At 32.4% G+C, this 26355-nt stretch overlaps 1 long non-coding RNA gene across 1 annotated transcript; it reads right to left on the bottom strand.

Moving 5' to 3' along the window:
- Positions 1 to 1380: 1380 nt before the first annotated feature.
- LOC143051121 (uncharacterized) lies at positions 1381 to 7454 on the bottom strand. Its single transcript, XR_012970605.1, has 5 exons — positions 7343 to 7454; positions 6820 to 6960; positions 6335 to 6475; positions 2917 to 3015; positions 1381 to 1500 (listed from the first exon to the last, which is right to left on the bottom strand). It is a non-coding gene; the product is annotated as an uncharacterized LOC143051121 (long non-coding RNA).
- Between the last annotated feature and the right edge of the window lie 18901 nt (positions 7455 to 26355).

The raw sequence follows: 26355 nt of genomic DNA, 5'->3' as shown, positions 1-26355 counted from the left end.
AATTTAAAGTAATATTAAACATTAAAACAAGTGAAAAATAATTCATTATTCTATAAATAAAAAGAAAATGGTAGATAAAACCTTGTTCAAAATCATTTTTAACTCCGCCACGTTTTTGCGCCTGTCCCGAGTCAAGAATATATGTCTTATTTGTCTTGAATGATTTTTTATTCTAATTCATTAATACATTTCGAAGTTAAGTACGACGTCCAATATCACTGAACGTGTAGACATTTTGTTTAGGTACCAGCCTTAACAAGACTCAAGGTGCGGGATATTCTCGCTGTATTGGTGGCCTTCGGCTGTCTTCTTGTCGATTATTGTCTCTTTTACACATTCCACATTTCCATTTTCTTTATTCAAAATATGAAATTCCTCTTCAAACAAATTACATCGGTTTACACTATAAGCATTCACTTGTCTGGGAATCAATTGCAGACGTTTGGTTATCCAGGAGCATGATGTAAAAAAATACCTTACCAGGTAAACATTCACATGTCTGGCAACCATTGTCGTCAAATTTATAGCCATATGGACATTGGGTAGTACAGAACCCTTGCGGACATTCTAAAACGAAACATAAAATATAAAGGTTCTGACATAGGCACTTAATTATTTTCAGAAAAGTTACAAACATATTGCGATACACTTGGGGTTAGTAGTGCATATACATATATGGGAACAGACAACAATTTGAGGATATTTTAGGGATAAGTGTAAGTATGTGAACAGGACTTGAGCAGATTGGTACCAAAATAGCCGATTTAATCAATAGATCAATTAATTCAAATAGCACAATCGATAACATACGATACTATAAATTTCGTGCAAACATGTTTATGCGTTTTCCTTTAACGGGATTAAAAGTTAGCAAAGCTAATGTTGCATATTTAATGTAAATGACCAAATTAAAATAAAAAAAAACAGAAGTTTATTGTGTCAAATGTATTGTTTAATAACACCTATTTCAGCAACATAAGGATAATAAGAGGAAAACTGCAAAGGTGTTTAGGCATAACAATTATCCGCTATGACTTTATTTGGTTGATTTTGGTCAAAAACGAAAGGATTTGCAATCTGATTTACAAAATTAATGGTTAAAAGTCTTGTATAGGAAAGGTTAACAGTTATGCCACCTGGATTGTTGTTTCGCTGTACATCTTGTTGGTATTATACGTAGTACTCGCAGTATTTATTTAATATCTCATTCCCCTTTGGCTGCATATTTATTTTTCCACACTGCAAAACAGGTCTCATCTTTGATAGAGGTAAGCTAATGTGTGTTTTTTTGTTGTACGTAGACCATGGTCATATTTATATCTTTTAATTTTTACCACCTTAATCAATCGTGTGCATGCTTAATTTGAAAAAAAAACCTACCAACTGGACAACATACTCCAAATGTGCCTCTAGGAACAGTAACACAATGCTAACTAGATGGGCAACCTGGTCCCTGTACGCAATTAAAAGATGGCAAAGGCTTTGCATTTCCGGTACACCCTGGGGAAAAGTACATACTTATCTTTCAATATTTCTATACTACTTTGTCTTCGAATTGTGGAAATAAACACGTTTTAGTGAGTATCGAATAGAAAAATAATTACATAATCAGATGTGTATCAAGGTAGTTCAGGGGTATAGACAAAAATGACAGATTTTTCTTATACTTTGCCAAAATGAAGATTTAAAAATGATTATAAAAAAAAGTTAAAAATATGAGTCACTGTGCTTTTCAAGGTACGAGTCGTTTGCTTAGATTGTTCATAAAAAAAACAACATTTGTTGGCATAAAAAGAAATCTATGAGACATAATTTTGAAATAAATTATTAGAAGATAGGGTTTACAGTTTACTCTAAGAAAATAAAAAGAACAATGGTTTCACCGAACTTGTTTTCTTGCTACAAGTAAAAAAACGAAAATTTCCCTATATGTCCAGTATAAATTTTGTACTCAAAGAGTTACCTTCCCTTAAATGGCTTATTTGAAAAATTCATTCTTAAAGCACAAATATTTAGCATAAAAATTCGATAATGCAATGAATTACTAAGTTTTCTTTATATAAATAAACACTACAACCAATATATTCTAAATCTGTCTCCAAATTTGCAGATTTGGGCAAAGAACTAGACCGATTATTTCCTGTCATTGTACACATCAAGATGACGGTATACCCCTGAACTACATTAAAAAGCAAAAGATTGATGCATTGTTGATAAATCTTTAAGGCACAGAAAGTTGACTTCTACTCTTTGTGAATTTACAGTGTCAATTGGTTTCATCAATGATAGTTATATATCAACTATGGTCACCAACAGTTTTTGGTTGGGGTTTGTGTTACTGAGTCTTTAGTTTTATTTCTTGTTTCTTGTGTACTATTACTTGTCTATGACCTATGCTTTGTGAGTTTTTTTTTATCTATGACTTTGAGTCTCTTTGTTATCGTTTGCCCCGCTTTCATTGCGTATTCTACAATTTTAGCAGAGATGTTTTTTCTCCTTAAATTGACCGACACACTTTTTAGATATCACTCAGAGAAATAGAAAGAATTGGGTGGTATTTCTACGCGTTGATATACCGAAATAGAAGTTTCATTAATGGTGTACAAGGTATACATTAAGTCAGGAGTCTGATGTACATAAGTTGTCGTTTGTTTATGTTAATTATACATGTTTCTCGTTTCTCGTTTTATTCATTTAGACTGGACCGTTGGTTTTTCCGTTTGATTGGTTTTACACTTGTAATTTTTGGGGCCCTTTATAGCTTATGTTCGGTGTGAGCCAAGGCTCCGTGTTGAAGGCCGTATCTTGACCTGTAATGGTTTACTTTTATAAATTGTCATTTTTATGGAGAATTGTCTCATTGACACTCATACCACATCTTCCTATATCGTTTTAGCTATTCATATATAATGTTACCTGTTTTACATTCACAAATAGGGCAGTTGTTTTCATCTAGCACAAAACCAAATGGACATGGTAATTTATTACAGAAAGGACCACAAGTAGGTGTCGATGCTGAAAAATAAATTGAAACATTTTGTTAAAAAAATAATACACAGAGTTATAATCTGATGTTCTGTCAAAATAGAAACCAAGGCAATCCTGCTTAGTATTATTTTATGTAATAAAATTAACGGTACCAATTTTCTTGCACCAGATGCGCATTTCGACAATACATGTCTCTTCAGTGATGATCGTTGCCAAAATATTTGAAATCCAAAGCTTACATAAAAGATAAGCTATAATCCAAAAGGTTAAAAAAGTATAGCCAAATCCTAGAAAGGAATCATAGCTTTGCATGAGGTAGATACATTTCTTAATTTTCACCTGTGTAATCAAATAATTCAAAAACATTGAGGGGCCTCGGCGGCCGAGTGGTCTAATTAGTCACTACTGTAATCAGTTGTCAGTCAGCACGGAGTTCGGACAACGCTCGTGTGGGAGCACTCGACTCAAATCTTTATTGACTAGGATTGTCAGTTTTCTTAACGAAATTCGATGGTTTTCTCCAGCCACTCCGGTTCTCCCCCCTCCACCACCACCAACAAAAATTGGCCGCCACGAAAAAGACTGAATGCGGCGACTAAAAGTGGCGTTAAAACACACAAAAATAGGATTAACAAAAATGAAAATCAAATCAAACTAAATTGAACACAAATCTTTGGTTTCTAAAGAATATATTGGAAACTTGAGGTTACGAGGTTCCTTAACCTTGTACATATGTTATAGAAGGGGAGAAATTTGATTAGTTAACTTCCAGTGATGGTTCTTTTCTTGTATGCAATTACATGTTATGTGAATTGTTTTCTATAGTACTGGACAGGATAAAATTTTAAACATGCCAAGTATTTCTTTATTCGAAACAAAGATAACTTATGCACATTTTTTTAAAGTACAAATTAAACAAATACTAATAGGGAAAATCAATGGTGGTATTACTCTTAATGTCTTTGAACAAGCCACCATCCGCCCCTCAAAGAGTTGTATAAAAGATTATTAACGTCCAGAGAACATGACATTCTCACTTCTCGAGAAAACGTATGTGACAGCGTTTTTGATGCTTCTCGCACAGCCTAACGGATTCTCAGCTTTGCCACGGGTTTAAGTGTTAGTTGGACGTAGACATGGGATGACCTGCACAGTCACCCTTGGGGGTTTCAGAATATTAAGTATATGTGTTGTAACAAAAGTATAAAAAAAAAATATTTCAAAAGACTGTAAAGAAATGATATTAAAAGTCTTAAAACTTATTGAAAAACTTAATAATTTATAGTAAAAGTCTTTCAGAGCTGAATCTATACCAATATGACCGTTTAGACCTAAATATATTTTTTTCAGCGAAATACTCATATAATCAAGCAATGAAATGTGTGTCACCATCATATTTCATCATGATGTTTTTATTGAAAGTAAACAACAATGATATGATAAGCCGAGTTTTTGAACTAAATTGAACTCGATGAGGTTTAGTACAATACAGTATTGAAACAATAATGTGATTACAATATTCAAGATCAAAACCCCATTAAAGTACCTTAATCTGGTTTTGTTACAACCTCAGGTTCATCAGCCTACATGTTTAATTTTACAATATTAAAAATATAAAATGTGGTATGATTGCCAATGAAACATCTCTTTACAATAGTACACGGTACGGCCTTAAAAGTTAGCATAACTCATACAGCATAGTAAGCTTTAAAAAGACCCAGCAATGACAAATGTGAGCAATTCATGGGAGAAAACTAACTGTATACTGTAAAAGTACTTAGATTCGTGGGTATCAATTTTCGTGGTTTGAGCAACATTTACATGTTCTTGGGTTTTTTATTTCGTGGATTTTAGTTTTCTAAAAGAAATAAAGATGAATGAAGCCTTTAGAAAAGAAGGTTACAAATTGTCTTGATTTAAGGAAATTGCAAAGTAAACATTGACCCGTGTAAATGTATAAATCGTAGTGAGCACACTAATTTACCTTAGATAGAGTGATCAACAGATTAAATACCATCAAAGGTATTAATTAGGCCATAAACATGTCACCTTAAGAAAACAGGTAAAAAACAAATGCCATCAACGTATCTTGAATTTTAAAATAATAAATGTTCCTTTCAAATACGTACGAGAATTATAAGGGTATAAAATGAACACTTTATCATAGCATATAAATACCGGAAATCTGACTTTCAACGACCAAAATTATCTTTTTTGATGAAAATTTAAAGATCAAAAGTTGTAGTTTAGGGTTTTAAAGATTAAATGGGTATAATCCTGCCTGAAGTTGTAGTTCATAGTGCGTTTACCATGTGACAAATACTATCATAGTATTCTCAGATTTGGCGATATTCTATGTATTCTCTAGATAATATCCGTAGTTTAACAAAAATGGGGATCTTTCCACGTCTTGATTTGAACAGCGGTTGTTTTATTTCGTTGGACACTTAAACTCGTGAATGAAGTCATCCACGAAAACCACGAAAATTCGTTTCCAACGAATAAAAGCACTTTCACAGTATTTAATGTATAAAGAAAATAAAAGAAAAACGAATATGTGACACTTTGGTGTATTTAATTATAATCCTGGTACCTATTAACATGTCGAAATGTCCTCTTGTAAGGTTAATGTGTATATTTCTTTGTCCGGCATGTTCTTTTTTGTATTTGTACAGTAGTCATGTCATGGATGTTGTCTTTTTAATGGTATGTTCAACATTTCCATAAAGGTGCGAGGTTTGGATAGCCACAAAACCAGGTTAAACCCATCATTTGCCTTTAAAAATGTCCTGTACCAAGTTGGGACAACGACAATTGTTATCGTATAGTGTGTTTCTGTGTTTGTTGAATTGTTTTTGGTCTCTTCAGTGTTTCTGTTTTTTTGTTGTCAATTTTGCTGTTTGCTGAATTATCTGTCCTACATTTTTTTCATTTGTACTGTATTCCTGTCATTTAATGGTCTCATTTTGGTGTTATATTTAACACTGCCATGAAAGTGCGAGGTTTGGTTAGCAACAAAACCAGGATCAACCGAGTTCTTTTTTCTTAAAATGACCTATTCCAAGTCAGGAAAATGGCCATTGTAATATAATAATTCGTTTCTGTGTGTGTTACATTTTAGTGTTGTGTTTCTGTTGTTTCGTAGTTCTTTTATATTTGATGAGTTTCCCTCAATTTTTGTGTAACCCAGATTGGTTTTTTTTTCTCAATCGATATATGAAGTCTAAACAGCGATATACTACTGTTGCCTTTATAAGCCATTCCTTCTGTTGATATACGTGTACTACCGGAGAAGATCAATTGTGTCAACAGCCATTATAACCTCACTTTTGGTCACGTGTCTTACCTGGAGATGAACAACTGTGTCCACAACCATGAGAACAACACTTCTGATCACTTAAACAATCGCTGTCTTCACTACATAAGTCAACACATGTCCCAAAAGTATCAGGTGCAAGTGTTGGACAGGTACCAGGCTTAACAGTGACTAAGAAAGAAATAAATACTTGTACACGTGACTTCATACATCATTATTACTGTTATGATGGTAAAATTTGTAGTTATATTGTAGATATTTTAGGAAAGTTTAATCACTTGTAATTTTTGGGGCAACATTTGTGCAAAATATGTTTAATATTACATGGATATTGTTGTTTATTGCCCTACGAAATTATTCCATGTATATCAAGAGAAGTGAAGACGGAAAATGGAATGAATAAAAAAATAAAAGCCTTTGATGAAAGGCATATCAGTGGATACGGATCTGGATATCTGATTGACGAAAGACAAGGTGTATTGTTGATTTGATCTTTGATTATATAAATGACGTACCTGGCGGAAAGCAACTATGTCCACAACCGTTATAGCAGCACTTCTGTACACCTTGACAATCACTGTCTAACCTACATGTCTCAGCACACGGACCACCGGTACCAGGTGAAAGAATAGGACAGGTACCAGGCTTTGGATCGACTAAGATGGTGAAGTTCATTTAAAAAATAGGAAAATTCATTAAAATCACTATTGGTGTCAGATTGGTAAGTAACAGTACATACAATTTGATGTGTGTCATTTAACTATAACTATAAATTCATTCATATGCTCTTTAACTTCGTATTTTATTTTGAATTTTTAACCTTTTCTTGATTCGGGCATCACTGATGAGTCTTCTGAAGGCAAAACGCGCGTCTGGTAAAGATACCAAATTTCATTCTTGGTTTCTATGATGAGTTAGTTTTCATATTAACAATATAGTTTTCTTATTCATGTTATACTTCTCTAAGATTTACAATATGTTTAACTTTTTACCTTTGGTAAATTGTATTTCTTACGTTTACTGAAATGAATACCTTACCTGGAAAAAAACATTCATGTCCACAACCATTTGGACAACACTTCTGTACACCTTGGCAATCACTATCTACATTGCATATTGGCAAGTCAACACATGGACCATTGGGATTTGGTTTTCCATTAGCTAAGATATAACATTACTAAGTGTACTGCTGAGGCATTTAAATACTTCAAGAAAGAATATATGCGCGAATAAATTATCGATGGAAACACTTAAGAATGTGTACAATTGCAGGTAAATACTCGTTTTATAAGATGATGATATTTACAAATGCCTCTTTTTTTCTCTGCTGTGGATCTTGTAATAGGAGGAAGGCGCTACCTTAAATGCCAGCTTTATACCAAGACTGTATGTCCTATACATTTATCGATTGTTTGTTTGTTTTATCGTTCAGTGGCAAATATTTCATGCATGTTCAGGACGAATATCCTACAAATAGTTTTTGTCTAAAATAAAATAATAAGTTCAGATAGACGATTTTCCCCACACCTTCTAGTGTTAGATTTTGACTAAATAATTTTGATTAAGAGCCTGGAAGCGTTTCGCGTGAGAAAACCTGGTGTTATGTAGTTTAATAATATTTCTAGGTAGCGTTTTTTTTTTTTTTTAAATCTTTTGGGACCCTTTTTTAACTCTGTCGATGTAAATCGTTTTGATGAATATCCTTATCATTTTGTTAGAATACTTCCATTCCATAATCACCCTTGGAAGGAAAGGAAGATAAAATCATTGTTAAAAGATTTACTTATTACGAAAATTGTTAACACAATACTTTTAAAGGTATATTTTATTATAAATTTAGTAGCAAGAATAAGTAAAACTCACTCTGGAATAAGCAAATGGTCGACAAGGGGCTCAGGGGTTCCCGTCGTGATGCTTATATATATTTACCTCATATATTTTAGTCTCATCAATCATGGAACAGACTCTTAAATTATAAACTATTTTTCACATAACATATCATGCATAATATATATGCCTAACAAACAAACAATATGATACTCACTACCAACATATCAACATCAAATAAGTAAACACAATCGTTTTAGTTATCATATCTAGTAAGGCACACCAAAAGATGGACGTGTGGAATTACATTTCTCAAATTTTGCGCTGTTGCCACATTTATTGACCGGTGTGAGAAAAACATTTCTCCTCACTAGTAAAAAATCTGTTCTTGGCAAATGATTGGTAGAAATTGATTTTTCTTGCTTTTTCCTTAATTTTCCTTTTGTGACGACATGAATAAAGGCGACCATGCCTGATGACGTCACATAAAAAAGCACACAACTGTGAAAAGGAGAGATAAAAATCATACGAGAAACAGATTCCACCAATTAAACAAGTATATTATGATATGCTCCCCCCTCAACAGTTAAACTTAAATTATTAGAAAAAAGCTCGACCAGCCTCGAGCTTTACGTATTACAATTCAACTGTCTCGAGTGTAGTGATATCGTAACACACTTGTTGTAGTAATGGTTCAATATTTGTAGCATTCCCTGAACCATAAGTGTTATACATTGTATAAAACTTATTGCTATTTTTCTATGACGGCAAAATTCTACAATTTCACATTTCTTTTAAACCAGTTGAAGCTATTTTCGACAATGTTTCAACAATAAACTGCTCTTAAAAAATCAACAAGTTGAGTTTAAAGCTTAGTTAATCATTTAATACTTTTATGACTTTGATTTGTGTTTTAAAATTGGATAATTTTCTATATGAATTATCATGCAATTGAAAGTGACTCGGTTTGGACTACATAACAAATAAGATGAATTGATTCATTCACGTAATACAGAATACTAGTAATCACAACACATAGTTAAAGTCGTAATATGATTAGAATTCAGACTGTTACAAAATTTAACAGTCATTTTCTAAGTTCAAATAAGTATTTCATAGATTTCAGTACAAATAAATACTTTCCGTGTATTTGAAAACTAGACATATGAAATACTGTAAAGACAAATAATAAACCAAGAATAGTAAATATCATCCGTTTTCAGTTTTGCATTCATCGGTATTGTAGTCTGTATTTCACTCATATTGTACCTCAATGTTGTTTATGTAGAAATTGAAAGATGTGGTATGAGTGTCAATGCGACAACTGTTAATCCAAGTCAAAGTGCATCAAAAGTAAATAGTAATAGGTCAAAGTACGGACTTTGACATGCAGCTTTGACTCACACCGAACAGCAATGAATAAAAGGCGTGCATGATTGATTTAGTTTTTCTTTATCATTTTGAGTTAATTAAGTAATTGTATTTACGTTCAAAAATATGCAAGATATGAAAGCGCATTAAATATTAAATATTTGATTCATACATTTAAGGCATGATACATACACATTTTCATTTGAATATTTTTACTTACCACAGGAGTAGGGTTGACTTGTTGCAACCTGAAAATATATAAGAAAAATTAATCTAGTTGATTGGGTAATATTAACATATGGTATGACTTAATTGGATTGAAAGAACTATCCAACAGAATCAACGGTAAGTATATTGTAGCAGTAATGGGTCACCGTCCGGCCTTTAACAATGATTAAATTCCATAATGTGTAGTCAGCTATGTTAGAAACTTAATATAAAAAAAAATCATTTTTTTCAAACGAGAAAAAAGCATAAGTTCATGTATAAAACAACAAACGAAAGCGAAAAACCAAATATAGCAAACAGAAACAAATGACAAACAACGATTTACATGCTTAGACGTGACTGATATATATTACAATATTTTATATGTTTTTAAAAGAATGTTCGATAGGGATGCTATTTTGCATAAAGCTCGATAAAGGTTTCATTCAGTGGCATAAAATATGTTTTGAAAGTAAAACTGTATAGTCTATATTTAAACAATATTCATATGAAATATGAACGGTTTTGATTTTATAGTGAATCGGTCCCTTTAATCGTTTTAAATCCTTTTTTTAAGATAGAGTGGAATTTACATTTATTCAAACCGATAAATCTTATGTCGGCATAACTCTATTGTAATCATCAACGTTTTGAAATATTGCACAAACAGGCATAAAAGATGCATATCCCCCTCCCAAAAAATCAGCTGTTAAAATCATCAAACTTGTTTCGAGTGCTATTGATAAAACGGTTATTAAGAAAAACAATACCAATGAACAACATACATTATCGCCATTTTAAATGTATGACACTCGAACCGAGGATCTGCGTCACTTGACCTGAGAATCTGCGATACTTGAACTATTGATGTCATACAACAATCGATTTCTGTGTGTAGCGTCAAATAATGTATAAGGTGATGGAAACATTTTTGAACATTCATGATGGCCAATGAAGGTGGATAAAAAACAAAAAAATATATAAATTAAAATCATGGCGAGAAAGTACAAATTCTGCGTAAGTCTCATTATAGTGTAATCATGATCCTGTATTTTGCTGATGTTTGTAAAAGTGACACGTAAAAGAGAGAATTTCAATCTACTATTTTAATTTCTATTGTTTAACCTTAATGACTTTTGTATCAAAACATCTTATATTGACTTACTTGAATGTATTGTATAGCTAGCGTTACATATATCCACATATACAACATGATCAGCTTGATATATTGTTTTGGTTTCAGAGCTAAGTATATGTTGTTACCGCTTATAGATATGTCTTCATTTTTTATAATATTTATGTGATACTTATCACCAATGGAAAAAAAAGCCTACCGTCAAACATTACACATAAATTACACTTATTTATAATAGTCAGCATGTTAAATCTGTACAAAATGCAGTTTTAGCATGTACTTTATAAGCTACTATACATTAAAAACCGATTATTCTAGACAAAATTAATCTAAATACTGAGTAAATTGACGTAACATATTGCATTTCTAGCATTTAAGTACACTAAAAAAGTATAAAAAGAAAATCTTAGCTATGAATATACAGGTCAAATGAAACAAGAGTGCAAACCGTAAAAGTTAATGTAACTACTGGGAAAACACTCGAAATTTCTTCAATAAGATAACTCATTTCTTCGATTATATTTCCGATTGTTACAAATATCCACATATGTTTAAAAAAAAGTTCTTCAACCAGCGCAATACAATTGTTTCTAAATTGTGACGTTACAAGAGACTAAGCAACACACAACCCACCAAAAAAATGGGGGTGATCTTAGGTGCTTCAGAAGGATAGAAGATTCTGCTCTACATGTGGCATATTGTGGTGCTCATGTTATAAGTTTGCATATATGAAACTTTATGAGACGATTTTTTTAGATATAAAATGATGTACGGGACACATAATATAATTGATAATGGAAACGGAGAACGTGTCAAAGAGACAAAACTCGACCATGGAACAGACAATAGCAGAAGGTCACCAGTAGGTCTTCAATGCAGCGAGAAATTCCCGCACCCGGAGGCGTCCTTCAGCTGGCACCTTAACAAATAATTATATATACTAGTTCAGTGATAATGAACGTCATACTAAACTCCAAATTAAACACAGGAAACTAAAATTAAAAATGATACAAGACTGACTTGGGACAGGCGCAAAAATGCAGCAGTGTTAAACATATTTATGAGATCTCAACCCTCCCATTTACCTCTAGCCAATGTAGAAAAGTAAACGCATAACAATATGCACATTAAGATTCATAACCCTACAAAACAAGAAAGTTAAAATATGTTGCTTTGCTAAATTCTTTTGGTCATAACATTTTGATATTAATTGAAGACTCGGTGTTCCGGGTCAATGCCATAAGTTTGCCTTGTAAAATTAAGAAATAAGTTATGGAAGCTATAGATTGTTGGAAATTTTCACATGACCTAGGTCGTGATATTCGATATTTATCCTGAGCTTTAAATTTACAAAAAAATCTATGGCTTCCATGAATTATTTTGATTCTAATTTGACACATACGGTCAATCAAAAACTGAAGCGAGATTGGATATGCTGTTGGCTGTTTTTTTTACTCCCCGTTAAATGAAGCTCAACGATTCTAATAAATCTATAGCTTGCATGGGTTATTTCGTGAATAACCGCTAGAAAAAAATCTTTTGATTCTTTTGATTTACCAACCCAACATTTGCCAGTTTTAATTTACATCTGTTTCTCGTAAGCTCAAGTTAAAATTTCGAAACTAGGGAGCTTTAATGTTGTCTTGCAGAAATCAGTGAATATGTGAATAATGCAATGCAATAGAAAATTAAACAAAACCTACCTCAAAAATCAATTTAAATACAATATTTTACGAATTGTATGTCTCACGTAAAAGAAAACTTTCAACTCTAGCGTTTTCATTTGTATGACGTCATGTTTTGAAATGCGCCAAAATTATTAATAGACTTTTTCGAATTTTAATCTAATTTTTTTTGTTGATTTACTCGAACTCGTGTGCATTACTTCTTTTTATTATGCATCTGACTAAGAATAAGTTATTTTTTTCTTTTTTCAATTGTAATTTTTAAAACAAAATAATCGTCAAAGAGTTTGCAAATAGGTTCCAATACGTGTGGATTTACGTGGGAAGTATATTGTAACAGCCATTATTATGTATATCCCTGAGTCTGCGCTAAGTATATATATATCTGGAATTTTATCACGGTGTTGTTTACAAAGCGAAAGAAGCACGTCATATTAGAATAACCGCTATCAACTCATCTAAATGGAGAATCACAAATTGACCTGGTAACAAACCTGACTGCAAATTCTTCTTAAATATTATCTTTCCGAATCAACATGGATGTGCATGTGTTTTTTCATCCATGACGAATCAGATTACATTATCAGACACATTTGAAAAATAAATCATCATTTGCAAAATGAAATGTGTAAAATAATACCTCCGACTATTTGGTTTATTGTCTTTATTTTGGCTGGAATTTAAAATATTTGATTTAAATAGATAAGTTCAAGAAAAAATTAAAATAATCAAATCAACAATCTCCAAGGATTCAAATCGAAAAACTCCTTTATCACATGGCATAATCAAAACCCAAATACACTTAACGTTTGAAAAACAACTAACACATTCCTTAATTGGTCCAAGGACACAGTTATCGTCCTTTGGTTTTCGTTGTCAACTAATATAGACCCTAGGGCGAATAGTGTATCACTTTTTTTTGTGATACACTTTCCCAATTTATTGCATGCCACATTAAGTAAAATGATGAAATTACATGTTACAAACATTTGGCAGCTGAATCTTTATATTTAGTCGACCTCCATCATCATCATCTCTCTTACAATTCTAGCATGTCTTGAAATACTATTGCACGGAAAAGGAATTGCCAGTAGAACATTCTGGCAAATATCAATAACAATTGCCAAATGTTTTAACATATGTTTCATATAGAGTTCTACAAACTATATATTTTCGTTGAGCAACTGGATTAACAATAAGTAAACAAAGTTAGACATCACTTGGTCATTCAAGGAAAAAGTGTCCATTTAAAACTTCGATAATCAGGATGAACATCGCCTGCTAATAATGTCTTCATTTTATAATTTTTAATTACTTGTTTTTATCAGGTTTTGAAGCCCTTCGGTGTGCATGAGATTGACATTTGATTTCTCTAAAAAAAATCACGACTTACAAGAAGATCACCAGAAAATTTTCAATTTGAAAACAGCTTCATGATGTGTGAAGCCGACGCTGAACCCAAGGTTAAATCAGTGATACACTTTACTCGACTGATATATGTACATCCCACATCCCTTAACGAACACATCCTTTGCATTGACTTTGTGTGGCTGTGGTTATGGTGACAATATTTATACACTCAAGCTGCCAATATAGAAGCACTGATATAGTTACTTTTTAACCATACATTGTATAAAATATGTTTACTATAATACATGTTATATAGAGTCAGTGAATTGTAGGCGAATTGAGACTGGGAACCGTACAATAACTTGTGCATGGCAAACTCCCTGTTTAGAAAACTTCGTTCAACTCTTCTTCTTTATCTATGTTTGAATACATCAGTTTTAAAAAAATATTGGAGTAACTAATAGTTACATGCGTGGTCCAAAAGTTTGTAAATATAGAAAAGAAATGAATATCTTAATTTGATAATATTTGTATTTATAAAAAAAAAAATCAACGATCGTTAACAACGTGACCATATTGTACACATATGTTATATTATCAGACAGATTACAGTAGAACCGATTAAACTGTCTAAATACTTCCTCATTTATGTCATTTTTACGATGAAACATAACTTTTATAATGAAAAGTTAAAACATCAAATTGCACAATAAAGCGATTTAGCTTTGCATTTTTTTCAGTGATTTGTGCCGTTAATGTTACTAGTCGTTAACCGTTATATTATAGTTACGGATGTCCATATGTTGTATGTCGCTCAATTAACAATATAAAGTCCACAGACAGACGTTTTTGGGTTTCGATAGTTGGCTTGCGAATGTAAGATATCTATTAATTTGTCTCATAACCCAATCATATATATCTTTATAAGTATGATACAGTACTTTATTTTATAACAGTTGTACTCTGCATCAATCGGTTTTCTTTTTGTTTGTTGTCCATAGGTATATAATAACGGTACTGTTAACAGCGCTCAATGTCATACAAGTTGCATTTGATTGTTGTCCATAGGTATATGATAACGTTACTGTTAACAGCGCTCAATGTCATACAAGTTGCATTTGATGTAAAAAAAAAAAACACATTATGTGATGGTAAAAAAAACCAACGAATTATTAGTCAATAAGTGTGTTATGAACCATTTATTATTTCTTAAAAATCCAAAAGGTAAGGATCCGGAGTAATATAGCACACACGCACACAATATACCTTCATACAAACTTTAATGAAGAATCTATTTCTCATTGAATAGGCACAAACATTTTGTAAATTGTTTTCCTCTTATTTTTAACAATACAAGAGACAGTACCCTGTGTGTAATATGAGTTTACAACCTGTGCTGTCTAGCGGTAGCGTGTAGCTTATTGATGGTATTGCTAACAGAACTATACGTGATAAATCATTGAATATTGAGTTTTTGTGACCTCCATTAAGGTAGATAGGGTGTCTTCCTCCATTTTGGATTTTGAAATACCAGAAATCAAGGTCTAGATTTTTGATAAAATGTGCAAATTTTGAGATTAGTAGGTAATTCATGTGTAAGATTTTTCATTATAATATAGAAAATGCCATGTTTTATCATATGTAGGGGTGTATTTTACCAAAAAACAAATACTTTTGTTTGATTCATTTTTTTCAAACTTTGCCAAATAAGGGGAGACAACTCAAATGCAAGGGCAGATAATTCAGATAGTGTTACTTTTACAATAGAATGTGTTAGGAATTTACCCATTTTATTATGTAACAAGAAAACGAGTCCGGTGACCCCATTTTTTCTTCTTCTTATCTGAAAGAATATTATTGGAGCTATCTTCTCATATTTTATCTCAAAATTCTATGGTGTAGTTTTCGTTTATGACCGAAAATTGGGTTTTCCATGCATAATCTATACAAAATCTGACAATTTTGCACAACCTGTAGTGTGAAAATAAGTCCGGTGACCCATTCTTTTTATTAATGTTCTTAAACAAGCAGGACATAAACTACATTTTGGCAAATTATTAAGAAATTCTATGGATTATAATTTAGACACCCCATCTACCTTAAGTGTTATTCATCTAACCCATTTCTCCATTTAAATGACATTTTGACTACAATTATATAATCGATGATAATCTATATACAATCTATGAATTTGAATGTCACTCTGTCGGTCATCTGTTATAGAAATACTTATTCAATTTTGAAATGAAGCATGTAAAATAAACAAAATTAATAATTTGTGTAGTGTAAACAACTCGTTGGTATTTTGAACGGTACTATATTGACTATTGTTTATAATCTTTTTTTTAAAACGACATTAAGTATTATATCGTAATCATTTCCTCTCTAACGTAATTGAAAGTATATGTACTTTCTTCAAGTGGGTAAACATGTTATTTACTTCCTTGTTATCCGACCTTGATCTTCCTGTTTGTCTGAATATCTTAATTTTTGAAAATCACATTTTAAAAGAAGGCTAAAGATACTAAGGACGTATTAAAAACTTAAACTGAAGGAATCTGACAACTCCAATATATAAAAAAGCAACACACTTTGCAATACACTACATAGTTAGACTTATACTTTAAAGCACGAACCCCTACAATATTTGGATGTACTATCAGGTGCTAAGGAATAGTTAGAAGAGCATTGTCTAATTAAATCATTTGACCACCATGCTGTGTTCGTAGTTTACTTTAATTCAAAAACCATATGTATGAATGGAAACAAAAATGACCTACCAATCCTGATTTGGACAGGTTTTATACAAAAAATACTTGAAACTATATCTGAACAAAAAATCTATTTTGAAAAAAAAAAATAATCTAGCATGTGGGTCCAATAGACATCATACTGTTGCATCGAATCAGTATGAATTATAATACACCGCGAAATATGGAGCAGTATCAGTGAAATAAATTAACCAAGGCAAGTGTAGGTATGTAATTGAAGTCTGGAACTGGCATGTCTGTTAACTGCAAGTAGTCAGATGTTATTTATGTATTATTGTCATTTTGTCTAGTTTCTATTGTTACATTTTCTGACATCAGACTCGGACTTTTTTTGAGCTGATTTTAAATGTGCGTATTGTTATACGTTTACTTTTCTACATTAGCTAGAGGTATAGGGGAGGGTTGAGATCTTATAAACATGTTTAACCCTGCTTCATTGTTTGCGCCTGCCCCAAGTTACGAGCCTCTGGCCTTTGTTAGTCTTGTATTATTTCTAACTTTAGTTTTTTGTGTATAATTTGGAGTTGAGTATGGCGTTCGTTATCACTAAACCAGTATATATATTTGTTTAGGGGCCAGCTGAAGGACGCCTCCGGGTGCGGGAATTTCTCGCTGCAATGAAGACCTATTGGTAACCTTCTGCTGTTGTCTGTTATATGGTCGGGTTGTTGTCTCTTTGACACATTCCCAATTCCCATTCTCAAATTGATGTATATACTTTTTGTTTATTCCTCTGCATGTGTGTGTGTGAGAAAATTAGAAACATCAAATTGATTTATTACTATTCAAAATAAAATAAATTAAAATTACATAATTGTTTTCATGTACTTTGCATTCACACAGAATAAACTATTTTTTTGTTCAAGATATCAATATATGTATGGCTTGTTAGAAGTCTTATTATTTATTACTTGCTATTGGGTGTTTACCAATGGATTGTTTTATCAGTTAACATCATTTTAAAGTTCAGATTCATGTCCGGCTGTTAAAGCCCTGGCACAAAAAGCCAATGAACTGAATTAAAAATTGTAATTGTTTTAACGTCATCTTTTTACGATTACTGGTATCGTTCAACTTTTGGAGCAATTCAATTATTTTGTTTTCTGGGATTTGAATATGCATTTTTTCTGTGTCAATTTTTATACATAGATATCTTATTAGTGTGCTTGGCCCTTCAGTTTTGTCCTCAGCTAGTGAACCCCTAATTCAACTCATTCATTGCAAAACGTTCTCATTAATTTCCGACAGTTGTCGGTATTGTCCGCTCCAGCAAATAAAAAATCGTCTATATAGTGATCAATGTCACTTATTCCCCATTTTCTTTCTACAGTCCAGTGCAAAAACGATTAAAATCTATTTAAATGACTACACGACACAGATAACCCCATGGGCAACGTTATCTCTATAAAATACCAATCTTCGATTTCAAAGCCCAATAACTCAAACTCGCCAGGAAACATTGGCAATAATCTGAAGGCGGACTTTATATCCATTTTTGCAATTTCCGCCTTAAAACCTAGCTTTTTTATCATGTTTACTGCATTGTCAAAAGTTCAATATTTTACTGATGTGTAGAATTCATCGATAAAGTCATTGACGCTGCCATTAGCTGGTGATGACAAATGTGTTAATAAACAAAAACCACCCGTTTTCTTTGGCACAATGCCAATAGGAGAAACTCGTAGATTTGAACTAGGTCGATAATAAAAGGGGCCCGCAATTCTGCCATTTTCCTCTTCAGTCATGACTTTTCTCCAAGCTAAACTTGGATCTTGTAAAACAGACTTTTATTTTTTGCTTTCATAAGCAGCCCTTGGGCCTGTATAATGTGTACGAAAACCATATTTAAAACAATTAAATAATATATTTACCGATATTATATCGGGGTAGTTTTTCAACATATTCCCTTAAACCGTAGTATTAATAGGGGTAAAACCCAAACGCCAAATATCATACTGATGATTGAAAGCTGTAGACAAAGATAAATCAAAATTTGAAAAATAATAAAATTGCATCCGTGGAACGTTTGCCTGGTGACCAGGAAATTTGTAATTATTATATGAAAAACGAGAATTTTGGTTAAAATTTCTTCGTGGATTCGGAAACCTATTTGACTGCGTTGCAGATCTGGCATTGGACTAATACCTTGGTGTAAAATTTTGTGTAACATGTGCCCTAGGGTAATTTTGATACCTAGGAGCAGAAAAGTGCGAAGTTGCAAAACTTATAGGATTATTCCTGTTTTATGCGTTATTTGTACAGAACATCAAAGAATGGAACTGGCTACATCTTGGAGGTATACATAATTTATACGAGTACAAACACCCTTAAAATTATAATCGTAGCAAGGGTTGTTGACTGTTTGAGATGTATAATAAAATGTCTGTTGAACACGATTGATGCCTTCTGCAATAAACTGAAGCCATAGCTCCCCATCAATGACGTTCCAAGCACGCGTATGATCTCTAGCTTTTCTAAGTCGAAATTGCATGTCATATTTATATACGTTCTCAAAAGGTACACTAGCCCCCCCCCCCCCTAATAATAGTCATGTAGCTAATCAATTCATTTGCCAAAGCCGGAAATCTTTGTAATGAAATTTTCATTTAATTTAAAAAAACCTTTAGTCCACTGACGAATGCTAGATAATGCTTTTACTTCGAATACTTGTTTCTTTCAATTAAAATGTTCCCATCTTCATCAAAACCTAGCACTTTTTTCGGTTGATCATGTTTGAAACAAAATTTTTGTACAGTAATTGGGCCAAATCAACATATTCTAAATGCCAAATTTGGTTATAATTTTTTTGTGGTACAAACACATCAACATCAGTACTAGTAGGTATAACTAACTTCTCACCGTTTACTACAGTATTTCGAGCTGTTGGCTGCCATAGTTGTACACCTCCCTGACCCGATACTTGTTGTTCAGCGGGTTGCTGAGGGACGTTTGAAGCTCCAATCTGTTGTGGTGGTAGAATTGGCTGTTGAGGCAAGTGTGGTGGCATTAATGGCTGTTGTGGTGTCATTAATGGCTGTTGTGGTGGCATTAATGGATGTTGTGGTGGCATTAATGGCTGTTATGGTGGCATTAATGGCTGTTGTGGTGGCAGTAATGGCTGTTGTAGAGGCAGTAATTGATGTTGTGGAGGCAAACATGGCTGTTGTGGAGGCAATAATGGCTGTTGTGGTGGCAATGATTGCTGATGTGGTGGCATTGACGGCAGTTGTGAAGGCAATAATGTCTGTTGTGGTGGCAAAAATTGATGTTGCGATGGCATTATTGGCATTTGTGGATTGGCTTTATTTTGTCCGATGATTTCAGCTGTCCTTGCGCGACGCCTTCTGTTGATAGGTAGCTGTACCTGATTGTCCTGCCTGTGTCAGCACGGTTTGGCAGTACCCTCTTTCCTTTTCCTTTCGGCATACTTAAATAAATAAATACGCTGTTAGTGAATGCATAAGTGAAAATGTTTGACCTTTGACAATGCTGCATCCATAATCTAAACAATTGAATCAATATTAAAAAACAAATATTTCAAAATGTTCAATGACAGGTTAGTAATAAGGTGCAATGTATAAAACCACGTATATAAAAAACAAAAACAAAACAAAAACGCACAAACATGATTGTTGCTTTCAATGTCCAGTTGCAGATATTTCAAGTATATTCACAATGATAATCACAAAATTATAATGACGAAAGTCATACAAAAGTAAATTGAGGTATCCTCTAAATATAGAATGACGTGGCATTTATCAATGAGAAAATTTTAAACCCTATAATCGGCTATAAAACATGAAACTATGAAACAATTCAAACGAAAAGTATATCTACTTTACTCTAAATTGATCAACTATAAACATCCTTGATAAGTAGCAATAATTTACGAAAATAATGATTGATTGGTGGTTATTTTATGTCCAGTGTCGCACATTTCATACAAATATAGGACAAAAAGAAATGTATATACATGTACATTTATGTCGCAATTGATATATGCCGTACTCACCCGTTACTTTTTATGCCAGATTTGGATTAAAATTCAATTGCATGGGAAATGTTCATTAGCCTAGTAAAACAGTTAAACAATTATGTATTACAACTCGCATTATAATCAACTATTTATCGATTTACAAATAAAATTACAAAATAATAACTAATAACAGATTATCGACAATTTACGCAATAACAAAATTAAAATACATTTATATTACAGCACAGAAAATTAAACGACTATTTTTAAAAAAACCTTTAACAAAGTTAAAATTATCAAACAAATGAAATTAAAGTTCAACAGTTTATATTATGTATCTACTATTCTTTATAACGTTGTTAATTCAAAACCTTAAGATAGAATTAAAAATACTCATCTTATCAATTCATCTGTGTAGAATTTTTTTTTAAATCTTATAGCTTTGGTCAAGCTCCGTGTAAGGTTTGAATCCAAATGACCAAACTACACGAGGTAAATAGCACGGACTAACATTTCGCGGGCTAAACTAATTAGCATATGCAAGTGAACAGTAAAAATGAATCCATAGGTGTAGAATTGTTCAAGTATATTCACAATGATAATCACAAAATTATAATGACGCAAGTCATACAAAAGTAAATTGAGGTATCCCCCAAATATAAAATGACGTGGCCTTTATCAACAAGAATTTTTTAAACTCTATAATCGGCTATAAAACATGAAACTATGAAACAATCTAAACGAAAAAGTATGTCTAATTTACTCTAAATTGATCAACTATAAACATCCTTGATAAGTAGCAATAATTTACGAAAATTTGTGTCCTATATTTGTATGAAATATGCGACACTGGGCATAAAACAACCACTAATCAATTAAAATCATACCAAGTTATATAATTACAATAACCGAATTTAATTATCATTGAATTAAATTCTACTATTGAAAAAAAAAGAAGCAAGGTTGTGTTCATGCAATATTCTTTGGTTAAGAGTTACAAAGATGAGGGCAGTAATTTTAAATAGTTATTGTGATACTGTGTAATGTAGAAAACAAAACAAAACAAAAGCAAAATCAATAAGTAAAAGTGGAATAAATTTCATTTGTGTTCTGAACAAAAAATAATGATAAATGAACAGGAATTATATAAAAATACATACTTGAAACAAATATTGAAAGCATAGCATGTTATTGTTCAAAGTGGTATACACACATTTTATTTTTTTCAGTTTTTTTGGCTATGTCGTCAAATATTTCGAACCAATGTCTAGTTCCTTCCTCGTCTGATCCATATACAGGACCATTAAAATACCACGAGCTTATAATATTGTCATGTTGGTACAGTCTATTTAGGAAACCCTGGTTGAGTTTTGTAATATCATCACCAATTCTAAATTTGAGTGCTTCGTTTATACTCTTCTTTTTACGTAGAAGTGTAATGTTGGTATCCAATCTAAGATTATTTATGAGAAGTGGTCTTGGACTCCCTTCTTTCCCTGGTATTCTATGCATTGCAACAATTTCTGACGGGTTGATGTCGAATTATACTTTGTTCTTTAGTTCGTTAAGAAGAAATTGTGGTTGGTCTTCATTTCGATTTTCTTGCAATTGGTATATTTTCACATTTTCCTTACATGAGTATTGTTCGTTACCAAGCCGAACACTTCAATTGCTTTCCTGTTGTTTTCATCAACGACATCCCTCATTTTTTCTAACATCAGAATGCAGACTAGCATTTTTTTCCTGCAGATTCCCATTTTTAAACTCGAGAGTGTTTAATTTGTCAGGTAGATGAGATATTTTTGACTTCTGACTTGACTCCCGTCATTATCTTTTTTTTAATTTGTTTTTTTCCTGTTTTTTTGGGATAATTGTTTAAATATCTCTGTGAAAATTTCTGTAAGGTCAGATTTTTTCGGGACATTTTTAAAAGGATTGCTTGATTTCATCGTCTTGTATACAAATACTATGGTCCGAGGAACTGGAGAGGCAAGAGTGGAAACGCTTGGTTGGATTTGTGAAATTATATTTAACTCCAGTTTTCTCTATAAATGCTGATTCCTCGGCATTATTTGTGTTCTTGATTGACAGTTTATCGACTTTAACAGTAGAAATGAAACTGGTTATTTGTTGTTTTTGCTGTTGTTGAGACATATTTCATTAGGCGATTTAAACTATGACTACGATATTGAAAGTTCACTTATGTGTACATTTATATTGTTACGATTTAGTGATCGTATTATTAAATTAATAGTACTCGTGTTCTCCATATTCTATAGTAGTAATTTTATGAGTCAGCTGTTTTTGTTTACGTTTTCGCAACGCTATTTTTACGATGGAATGTCACCTCGTACAGAATATTCACGGTTGGTTGGCATGTATTTCAATGATACATGATGCGATAATGTGTTTACCTTATTTGCTTATTTATTTTCTTAATGTAATAACTTGTGTTTTAGCCGTAATCGTCTAAATACCAGCAGTGCCATAGTTTATTTACAAGAGAAGCCATATTTATTTGTGTATTGGCGGTCTGCAACACGAGATTGCCTGTGAACATAACAAACGTTTTGATTGGTCGATCCACTGACGGGAAAATTATAAATAGAAGGTTGACGAAACGAACTTTAGATTTAATCTGACCGCCTGCAAGAGCAGTCGGAATTTATGCTGTCTTGATGTCCTTATAATTTAGTGTGAAGGTTTTGAATGTTTTAAAGAAAACTAAACCTTCTTACACATGGCAATTGTTTGTTTTGAAGAAGAAGACGACCTTCGACCTACGGGAAAGTCCCGTCAGCTGTCGTTCCACTTAGTCAACTTTCTATAAATACGACGAGAGAGGTTTTCTGGAAATCTACTTTCACTTTAGCAGAGAGAAACCTTTATGAGATGATTACGGCAAATTGTTTATAAATATGAATGTATGTTTTTATGATCAATTGTAAATATTTGATTATATATAGATATTATATAAAATACCTATGAAATGTTACCTGACTTAGTTATTATTTCAACCATATACCAACTCAAAGGATCCATGCAAATTATGTTCGATCGAGCCTCCTTATTCAATTTAACTTACCACTCGGTTTAAGGGGCGAAATCGTTACACTGGTGTCAGAAGTGGGATTTTATTAACTTTGAATTTGGTGGTTGAAATAAATAATTTATAAATTATACTAAAGAAGCTTTAGTATATTTACCTGATTTCACTAAATTTTTTTAGTAAGAATTATTAAAATTTTAGTACAATATGGATGATTCTAGAGAAGTAATTATAGATGTAAATCATTCTTTCCAAGAGGAAAATGATGGGGAAATTACCATTCCTTTAAATGAACAGAAGGTTGATAGTGTTGACTATGCAGAGCAGACAATAAGCCATGACAAAGAACAAAACTTATTTATGAATGAATTAAGAAACCTTAAAAATTTATTTCATAACCAATTAGGGGAGATAACCCATGAGTTTTCTAATTGTCAAAAAGAAGTTATTATTGCTGTAAACCAGATAAAAAGAGATTTTGAAGACAAAATTTCTTCTATTAAAGGTCGCATAAGCCAAATTGAAGATGATGTACATGAAAACAAGAAAAATATTTCTTCTATTTACAAAATGATGGAACAAAATAAAGATTTAGTAAATCGCAATAATCACATGAGTGACATGGTCAACACTGAAAACAAATCTAAAGGTGATGGGCAAGCAGTTCCTGATGAAGCTAATCAGACAAATCAAAATACAGAAAAACAACAACAAAACACAGATCATATTTATTCATTTAATAAAGATAAAATGTCTAATATAAATCAAAACTATGCTGTACTGGATAGACCTCAGGTTCCAAGATTGACCAATTCCCATACCCATTTACCCAAGTCTAGTAATGTAACCATGAAGCCACAGTTGTATGAGGGAGATGAAGATTTAGATGAATATTTAGCTCAATTTGAAATTTTAGCTGAAATAAACGGTTGGAATTATGCAACCAAATCATTATATTTGGCTGGTAGTTTAAAAGGGGGAGCAAGAGCTCTTTTAAATGAACTAGATAAGGAATCTAGGAAAGATTATAATAGCTTAGTAAAAGTTTTGGACAATAGATATGGTTCAGCTGAGAAATCAGAACTTTTTAGGGCAAAACTTCAGACCCGTATGAGAGGTAAAGAAGAAAGTTTACCTGAGTTAGCTCAGTCAATTAAGAAATTGACTAGGCAAGCTTATCCAAGTGCCCAATCCACAATAACTAGTGTATTAGCACTAGAACATTTTATAGATGTTTTACAAGATGCTGATTTAAGACTAAGACTTAGGGAATCTAACCCTAAATCCATACATGAAGCAGAAACACTAGCTGTTAGGCTAGAGACGTTAAAGTTAGCAGAGAGACAAAAAGGGAGGATGGTTAGACAGGCAGATTCAGTTCAGACTAATGCTAAATTTAATACAGAGTTGAATGATGACAAGGGGGAAGATTTAAAATCCTTAAAAAATGAATTGAGTGATTTTAAAAGAGAAATGATCTCATTGTCCAGAAATATAAAGGGTATGTCCCAAAACCAAAATAGGAACCAAGGGGGAGGTAACCAGCAGAGGAACTATCAGAATGGTCAGAAAGGGTATAATAATCAGAATAAGAATTTTGGTCAGGGCAATAGAAATTTTAACCAGAGAAATAATAATTTTGGTCAGAATCAGAATAATTATCAACAGGGAAACCAGTTGAGGTCGGACTCAGGGGTCGGAGCCAGGCCGGGACAGAATGGCCCAAGTCGATAAAGATTAATGAATCTTTGGCAAATAATGAGGGACTATTTGTCAGAGCTAAAGTTAATGATAAATGTTTAGCTTTTCTTGTGGATACAGGAGCAAATGTTACTATTTTAAGTAAGAAATTTATTGATGAAATAAATCCCTCATTACTTCCAAAAATGAATCCTGTGAATATTAATTTAATTACTGCTACTGGTGATAGTTCACCATTTATAGGACAAATTGATGTTGAAATTTGTTTTGGAAATTATATTTATCACCACAATGTGTTAGTGGCTGATATTTCCAATGAAGGTATCATTGGAATGGATTTTCTTGTGACTCATGACTGTGATGTTTTGTTGAGTCAAAATAAGTTGAAGATTAAAGGGGAGATAATTCAATGTTATCATTATGCAAGCAGTGCTAAATCTTGTTATAGAGTGGCTATGCAAGAGACAGTAGATGTGCCTCCTAACTCAGAAATGATTGTTTCTGGGGAGTCAGATGAGCCTATTTTTAGAGGTTTAGCTGGTTTAATAGAACCTAATGAGAAGTTTATGGAGAAAAATGGTTTATTGGTGGCAAGATCAATTGTACATCCAGAGATGTATAACATTCCTTTGAGGATAATAAATATGAATAAAGAGCCCTGCACTTTATATAAGGGTACAATTATTGCTACCTGCAATAAAGTAGATGAAGAAGATATTCAAACTTCTGAGTTTGTTAATAGTGTGGCTGGTGGCCCAGCTATAGTAAATAAGGGGAGACAATTACCTGATTATTTACATGAAGTATTTGAGTCTTGTCAAGCTAATCTTGATAAAGATCAAAGTGAAAAATTTAGAGGCCTTTTGATAGAATATAGTGACATATTCTCAAAGTCCTCTGAGGACATTGGTTTAACTGATTTAGTTGAACATACCATAAATACTGGAAATCACCCTCCAGTACGTCAGCGACCCAGACG

Source organism: Mytilus galloprovincialis, chromosome 11 (genome assembly GCF_965363235.1).
Source record: "Mytilus galloprovincialis chromosome 11, xbMytGall1.hap1.1, whole genome shotgun sequence".
Lineage (NCBI taxonomy): Eukaryota > Metazoa > Mollusca > Bivalvia > Mytilida > Mytilidae > Mytilus > Mytilus galloprovincialis.
The sequence above is the reverse complement of the archived record's forward strand: the minus strand, read 5'-3'. Positions and strand labels throughout refer to the sequence as shown.